Source organism: Lithobates pipiens, unplaced genomic scaffold, assembly GCF_037356315.1.
Source record: "Lithobates pipiens isolate NorthernLeopardFrog02 unplaced genomic scaffold, aLitPip1_a1.2 Scaffold_8, whole genome shotgun sequence".
NCBI lineage: Eukaryota > Metazoa > Chordata > Amphibia > Anura > Ranidae > Lithobates > Lithobates pipiens.
In genome coordinates, this window is record NW_027507903.1 from 235431737 (window position 1) to 235441109 (window position 9373).

The following is a 9373-nucleotide window of genomic DNA, read 5'->3' on the forward strand; positions in this document are numbered from 1 at the left end:
CTCCTCACCTGGTTGCCATGACACACGCTTGACACCATCTGAACCAAAGAAGTTTATCTTGGTCTCATCAGACCACAGGACATGGATCAAGTAATCCATGTCCTTAGTCTGCTTGTCTTCAGCAATCTGTTTGCGGGCTTTCTTGTGTATCATCTTTAGAAGAGTCTTCCTTCTGGGATGATAGCCATGCAATTTGATGCAGTGTGTGGCCTATGGTCTGAGCACTGACAGGTTGACCCCCCCAACCCCTTCAACCTCTGCAGAAATGCTGGCAGCACTCATATGTATATATCCCAAAGACAACCTCCGGATATGATGCTAAGCACGTGCAATCAACTTCTTTGGTCGACCATGGCATTCTTCAACCAAAAAAATAATGCCAAAGCAATAACTCCAAGGCCAATAATAAATAACACATTATCTCCTCCGATTCCGCAACATGGCTGGTTGACGAATGGCTGTTCAGAAACTAACTGGAAAGTACAAAATGAAAAGTGCGAAATGAAAAGTGTGAAATGAAAAAAAGTGCGGATCAACACTCACCAAACTTCTACTAACATGAAATTAGCAGAAGGAGCCCAAAGGGTGGTGCTAAAGAGCTGAAAAACAACGTAATACGTCACTATGTTCGTATTTGTTGCCCGACAATTACTGTTTGTATACAAGACAAGCTTGGGCCAATGCCTTTTGGACAAAAGTCCACAGTTTTGTTGGCCAACAATTCGATCACATGCACAAGGCTTAAAACCTCCCTTTCGCGTATATTCTTTAAACATAAACATATAAAGTGACCAAGTATACCTAAAATCCTTTTGAAACGTATATTCCTTAAATGAAGTGCTCCCCAAACTCAAAGTGCTAAGTTCATGCTTCGAAAATAGTCCAAATCATCCGAAAAAACTTTTCAGTGCAACTGCTCTCCATTTATCAGTGCAAAAACCCTCCAGTGTTTTCATATACGATTCCAATATACTGCTACTTTTTCCAGTGCTTGTGATTTTCAGTGCCACTATTGAAGAAACAGTCAATTTTCAGTCACATTTAGTAGATTTGTTTTTGCCTACAATAAATCTATTCCATATGGGTGGGTTAGGAATAAAAACAATATGCTAGAAATCAATATTGCGAGTCAAATGCTCACTCCCTTTTTTTCCCTCCTCCTTAGCAGCAATAAAAATAAGCGACTCCAGATGTTTTTCATTATTACACAGAGTATGTATCCTCCCCTGGCTCGCTAGCTTCTATGAATTCCACTGTGTTTTTTCTTTTTCCAGAAACTGGAATGGAGCTCTGTCAGAAGGTCATTTTGTGTTCTTTAGACTTAAAGATACCACTACTTTACTTTTCCTGAAGTTTCCAGCCTTAACCTTCAGCAAGAATTCTGTCTTCCAGGATCACATGTTTGTGCTAGCTCTTAGTTCTGTATATTGTTTGCCGAGGCAGTGAAGCATGTTTGCAATAATATAATCATCAAAGAAAGATTAGATATAATGCTTAATCAAGCAGTTCTCCTGTATGAAAAACGTAGCATGGAATAAACGTGAATGTGAATCAGTTGTACATAAGGAGGCAATGGGGATATGTTAACCATTTTATGGAGCTAGGACATATGAAAAGGACAAATCGTCACAATTTGGCATTGAGGCTTTGGTTCACACTAGTGCGAATTGGATGCAGTTTCCCCGCATCCAATTCGCATGACAAGAAATTTTGGGCAGCTCTCTATGGAGCCGGTTCACATATCTCCTCGTCGGCTGTTTCAGAGCCGAATTCAGGCAAAAATTCAGCTCTGATTCATCACAGAAACTGAGAACCCAGCCTGAAGTTTTAATCCATATTTGCACAAGGGGTTCTTTGCTGTTAGAGCAGTGAAAATGTGGAACTCCCTTTCATAGGTAGTAGTATTAACTGAGAGTGTTAATACATTAAAAAATAAAAAAAATGTCTCTCTCAGTAAGAATACAGAGGTAAGTGGATTCACACATGCATAGTGTGTCCTTCACAAAAAAAAGAGGAACATACATGGACCGACTTGTCAGTAGGAATATTAGTTTCTACAACTGCCCCAGAGGCATCTCAGTGAAAAGACATCCCTCTTTTCTGTTACCTGCAGGCTTCCTCTGTAGTGAAGGTCATAAGAGTCTTTGCTTTCCTTTTCTAAATGAAGGCCAATGTGTAGATCAGCCATTCTCAACCAGGGTTCCACGGAAGTTCCTCCAGAGCTTTCTAGGGGTTCCTTGAGCTGTGGCTGATGAACCATCATTATAGGACAATAAAAACTCACAGGCACATTGTTTTAACCTTGGAGCTACAGAAGACAAGGATTTCAGTTTGAGATTTTCCTATAAGATATAGACTTCAACCACAGAATTATAAATATATATAGATAGACATACATAATGACCAGCTCCAGATATTCAGGAATATACTTGAGAAAAGAGACCGTTGCAAGGTATGAATGATTTCAGTAGAGTCGTGACCTTGTGATAATCAAAGAATGTATAGGGATACAAACAAAACAGAGGACCCCAAGAGATCATAGTTCCAGCACATGAACTGAGTCTGTTTAAAATTAAACTATTCAGCCAATGTAATTGTACACCAACAGAACAAACAAGCATCACAAAAATGTAATGTAAAGTGCCTACTGGGAAATACTTGCAAAAAATGTATTCCAGATGTATAGTTGATGCATTGGGGTTATTTACTAAAGGAAAATCCACTTTGCACTGAAAGTGCACATGGAAGTGCAGTGGCTGTAGATCCGAGGGGGACATGCAAAGAAAAAAAAACAGCATTTTAGCGTGCACGTGATTGGATGATAAAATCAGCAGAGCTTCCACTCATTTCAGATCTACTCCTTACATTTAGAGTGACTGCACTTTCAAGTGTACTTGCAGTGCAAAGTGGGTTTGCCTTTTGTAAATAACCACCTTTGTGACATTTGTTTTCTTTCTTCTGACAATATGATGCAGTAAATGTATTTTGATATTATACACGTTTTAACAATAATTAAGGTAAGACTTATACCTATTCAATAAATGAGTATAATTCATATAATGAATGAAGTGTCAGAGCTTAAAGTGTTACTAGACCCACAACAGTAAAACAAGTCTGTATATGGATTAAAGCATGCTTGTTATACTCACTGTGGAACCTAAGGGGTAATCCTGTGCATTGTGTAAAAAGGCTGTCTTCTCTGATCCTCCTGTTTTTCCACAGTCCCCAAACCATCTCCTGATAGAACAGAGCCTTGGGAGCAAGCTGCACATGCTCAGTTTAGTTTGGAAGTTTTTTTCTTGGGAGAGTGCATGTGATCAGCACAAGGCCAATCATCACTGTCCAGACAGAGGGTCAGAGGTCCTACAGCCTCATAGGACAATCAGAGGAGAATGAAAACACCTCCTACAAGCTTTAACCAATGCTCTGCTGGACACTGAGAAGTCACAAGACTGCTCTAACTGCTGATGAGAATAGGTATTTAGTGGTTTATATTTACTAAAATAATTGCATTTACATGTTCTGTGTACTGTGGGAGACCAGATATAGGGAATGCAGGGTCTTTTTAAAGTCTCCGATTTAAGAGGTAATATACTGGTTTAGTCAGAAACAAAGATGACATTGGAGTGATTGTTTAGGTGTCTAATTGGTGAAAAGAAGTTATGGCTGTACTACATATGCCTTACTAGGAAATGATTATGAAAATGATCAAGAAGGATCTGAGTACAGGAGATCATAGTAATGGGTGTGATTAACTGACAAAAATGTCAACAAAATTCATAATGGTTATGTCAACACAAATGCTTTATATCAATACATACCCCTATCTTTATCAGCGCTTGCTCAAAGGGGACCTGTTCAGCTAGAAATGTTAGATCTGCCATTGATAGCTTGTTTTTGAAAGAGCAGGCTCTGGGCTGTCATCCCAGGCATTGCTTCCCTATTAAATATAATATTCAAAATCAAATCTGCATTGGTAGCTCCCATATCTTCACCTGGGAAAGTTCCTTTTAATACCGTTTGGCAGAATTTTTTCCATAATCAGACTCCTTTAAACCTATAAAGAAACATTTGGTGGAAAAAAATGTTTTATGCTTACCAAAAAATGCCCTGTTGCTATATAGTCCTCCTAATCTGCCACTTCCTGGTCTGTGGAGCTCCTCGTCACTTCCTCTCTCGCCTGTGCTCCTGGGAAATGTGAGTCATTATTTCCCAGGAGTCTGTGGGCAGTACTGTAAGCAATAATCGCATTATATCCTGACAGGAACATACGCGATTTAAGACAGTTGCCATAACAATGGGGCGGGACCTTCCTCCGTCACCGCCCGTTGTTATGGCAACTTTATAAACAGCCGGCGCTATGGCTGCTGGTGAATCCCGCATGCGCGAGATCCAGAGGTGCATGCCTCTCCAACACTTATCCTGGAAGAGTCGTCGATTGAGCTTCACATGCCCACAATCATGATGGCAATGGCCAGAACAGGGGGTACAAACTTGTGAGTATAAAATATATATTTTAACAACATCCACTATTAAACTTTTATAATAATTTTTTTTATGTAATAATGCATTATGCATGGATCAATAAAAAAAATAAAAAATGTGGCCGGAACTCTGCTTTAAAGGAGAGGACTTAGGAGCTAAATTGAGGAAAAAGGACCTCCAAGGTAGTATTCTTATGCCCTGTACACACGGTCAGAAATTCAGATGGAAAAGGTCCGATCGGATTATATTGTCGTAAAATCCAATCGTGTGTGGGCTCTAGCAGACTTTTTCCATCGGAAACTCAGACGGAAAATATTTGAGAGCAGGAGCTCAAATTTTCAACAACAAAATCCAACCGGACTCTGTCTGATCGTTTGTAGAGAATTCCAATCGGACAAAGTGCCACGCATGCTCAGATCAAATTACGAGACCAAACCTATTGGCTACTAGCCTGAACGTAGTCTCGTTGTAACAAATGAACATCATCACGTTCCCAAACGATCGGATTTTCCAACAACTTTGTGTATACCAGTTTCGGACAAAATCCGTTGGAAAAAATCAGATGGATTTTGTGGTTGGAATAGGTTGGTTGGCTTAGAAATAATGCCATTACCTCGAGCCACATCCGAAAGGCAGAGCGAGATTAGGGAAGTAAACAAGTGGCTTAGGAGCTGGTGTAGTAAGGAGGGGTTTGGGTTCCTGGAGAACTGGGCCGACTTCTCAGTCGTTCCGTTCACCAGTTGTGTATAAGGGAGGGACTGCACCTAAATGAGGAGGGTGCAGATCTGCTGGGAGTGAAGATGGCCCAAAAGTTAGAGGGACTTTTAAACTAGTCAACGGGGGGGGGGGTCCAGAGGTAGAGATAGACAGTGCAGAGCATATTCCAGAGGGTAGTATTGGGGGCATTAGTGGTAGGTTGACTAAAACACATAAATCCGAGGTAAGTATAGTATAGTAACAAGTCCTATTTGCAATCTTGAATATCAGTATGCGACTGGTTTCAACTACGTGGCATGTTCACCAATGCCAGGAGCCTGGTGGACAAGATTGGAGAACTAGAGATACTGTTGTACGAGGAGGATTTCGATTTTGTGGGAATTTCAGCAACTTGGTTCAACAGCTCTCATAATTGGCTGGCAACCATTCAAGAGTATTCCCTTTATTGCAGGGATAGAGAGGATAAAAAAGGGAGAGGGGTGTGCCTGTATATTAAGAATAATCAAGAGTGATCACAGGTCAATTAGCTTCAGTATAAATCACATAAATATCACATAAATAGGAAACATAAGTGGAATACAAAGACATTGAATTTCAAAAGAGCTAACTTCCCCAAACTATGAACCTTGCTAGAAGATATAAGTTGGGATAAAATCTTATGAACAAAGAACATGGAGGTGAAATGGGTTTGCTTTAAAAACATATTAAATAAGGGCATTAGCCAGTGAATCCCATTGGGAAATAAATGTAAAAGAACAAACAAAAGTCCTGGATGGCTTAACTCCAATGTAAAAATGCATATAAAGCAAAGAAGAAAGCCTTCAAAAAATACAAGGCTGAGGAATCATCATCAGCATTCAGACTTTACAAAGAATGCAACAAGAAATGTAAGGGTGTAATTAGGGCGGCTAAGATAGAACACAAAAGACAAATAGTGGAGGAGAGCAAAAAAATCCCAAGAAATTCTTTAAGTATATAAACAGTAATAAAGGGAGAACAGATCATATTGGCCCCATAAAGAATGAGGAAGGAAATCTGTTTACAAAGGATGGGGATGGCGAATGTATTGAATTTATTCTTCTCCTCAGTCTTCGCAAAGGAATCGGGGGGGCTTCAGTGACCAAAACTGCAGTGTTTATCCTCATGACACATCACAAGAAGCACCCTCATGGCTAACAGAGGACAGAATTAGAGATAGACTTGGAAAATGTAACATTAATAAGTCACCGGGACCAGATGGCTTGCACCCGAGGGTTCTTGGGGAACTCAGTCAAGTGATTTCCAGACCATTGTTCCTAATTTTTACTGACAGTCTACTGACTGGAATGGTACCAGCTGATTGGAAAAAAGCCAATATAGCTCCAGTATTTAAAAAAGGGTCAAAATATATCAATGGGAATTACAAACCAGTTAGCCTAACATCAATAGTATGTAAGCTCTTGGAGGAGATGATAAGGGACTATGTACAAGATTTTAGTAATGAAAACTGTATCATTAGCAGTAATCAGCATGGATTCACAAAGAATTGTTCTTGCCAAACCATTATATTAACATTCTTTTTTATTTAATTTGTTTTTATTAAGGAATGTATAAGGTACAATGTACATTACAGATAAGATTTAGACATGTTGATGAGTGAACCTCGTAATATACATAACAGTCAGTTAACCATATGTGCAGGGTTATACATGCACATGGGTATTCAGATACCATCTGTAATATATAGTGAGGCCCAAGGCACGCAATGTTTACCAATTGGTCAAAATCGATAACGTTTTCATCATACACTGGGTATGCATCAGTATCTTCCCTGCAGGATTCCTTTACTTAAGCATAAGACCTTGAGAACACAGAGAGTAAGTGAAAGAAAGAAGAGAAAAAATGGAGAATAAGGGGGGGGGGGGGGGGGGGCAGTGAGCCCGCCTCGGTCCAATCCCTTTTATGCAATATAAACAGCTAAAAAACACATCGCTTAGGTTGAGACATAATTTCTGCGTATATACAATATCACCTACATTTGCATGACAGCTTGTTATGTTGAAAAACAACAGCCTTATTATCTGGATCCCTAAATAAAAGAAAGAAAAACTATATGGAAAACGAATGTACCCATTACATCTAAGCTTCAATATAACGTTTGCTTTTAGGGTTTAATACGGCTTTAAAGTCTAACTCCAGCTAACACTTTTTAACCACATGCCGACCAGCGCACGACGATATATGTCGGCACAATGGCACGGCTGGGCAAATGGGCGTACAGGTACATCCCATTTAAGAAGTGCCATTGTGGGCGCGCGTTCCCGCCGCATGCTCCGTGACCGTGGGTCCCGCGATAGGGTCCCAGATGTCGCGGGGGTGCCCGCAATCATGTCACAAAGCAGAATGGGGAGATGCCTATGTAAACAAGGCATTTCCCCGTTCTGCCTAGTGACATGACAGAGATCACTGCTCCCTGTCATCAGGAGCAGTGATCGCTGTCATGTGAGTAGTAGCCCACCCCCCCCCACAGTTAGAATCACTCCCTAGGGCACACTTAACCCCTTGATTGCCCCCTAGTGTTTAACTCCTTCCCAGCCTTTGTCATTTACACAGTAATCAGTGTATTTTTATAACACTGATCTCTGTATAAATGACAATGGTCTCAAAATAGTGTCAAAAGTGTCCGATAAAAATCGCAGATCGCCACCATTACTAATAAAAAAAATTATAATAAAAATGCTATAAAACTATCCCCTATTTTGTAGACGCTATACTTTTTGCGCAAACCAATCAATATGCGCTTATTGCAATTTTTTTTTTTTTACCAAAAATATGTAGAATACATATTGGCCTAAACTGAGGAAAAAAATAGTTTTTTTTTATAGATTTTTGTTTATTTTTTTGTTTATAGTGCAGTAAATAAAAAACGCAGAGGTGATCGAATCCATCCAAAAGAAAGCTTTTTTTGTACCAAAAATATGTATAAGAATACATATCAGCCTAAACTGAGGAAAAAATTAGTTTTTTTTATAGATTTTTGTTTATTTTTTATTTTGTTTGGGTGCAACGTCGCACGACCGTGCAATTGTCAGTTAAAGCGACGCAGTGCCGAATCGCAAAAAGTGCTCTAAAAGTGGTTAGGTTTGTGCATTAACAATTTAAAAACAAGATGAATACAAACTGATGTGGCAGAGCTATATGGTTTATTCCATCCCTTGTAACTGCCACCTTTTCTGGACAGGTTGGCCGTTAAAGTAAGGTGACCAGATTTTTTAAATGAAATCCGGGGGCATAATTTTTTTACTAGTAATGGTGGCAATTAAGGACTCTGGCCTTGGTCTCCGTCTCACAGCCTGTCAAGTCTTACTTTCCGGGCCCCCGACTGCTACTGGGCAGGGAGTGGAGGAAGATCACTCCACCAGGGAAGGCAAGGAGCTGGGCAGGCAGCTGGCCAGGACTTGAGCCAAGGCAGAAGAACATGCGAGCAGGAACTGAACGGCCGTGCACCCCGAAATGGAAGAAATATTCTCTCCGCTCTGACCAGCACATGATCATTAATTCTGCACTGACTGTCTTTGAAATTGCCCCAACCCCTGTTCAAATCCAATCTGGGGACAAAACCAGGGACAGACTTGGTTCGGGGACAGTGTCCTCAATCCAAGGACTGTCCCCGGAAACTGGGGATGTCTGGTCACCCTACGTTAAAGGAAGTGGTAAAATAACAAATCTAGTGGCAGGATCAACAGGTAATAAAACTATGTTACAGGGGGGACTTAGAAAAATGAATACTGTGGTGTTAATGCTTTTAACAGACTGCATCATAAAGAATGTGTCATTTTTTAATTGAATAGTTCCAGAGGTTGATATCCATTCATAATGCATGGTAGTCATAAAGCACAGCCCTCATAAACACTCAGTGGTTTAAAAGTATGTCTTCAATCGCAGGCATAAGAAAACACACACCTACACAAACAGACAGGAGCATTCAAATAAGGAAATAGGAAGAAGATCATTTCTGATTAAAGTCTTTCTCACCAAATAAAACATTGCTCAAGTCAAGCGTGTTAAAGTTCTTTGTTCCCACCCACTCATGAGGTCAGACTGCTGAACAAGCTCATTCCTAGACACAAGAACAGTATTTCATTTGTGTAACATCTGGAGAAATTATGAGAAGGGGAAGTACATTCTGGAA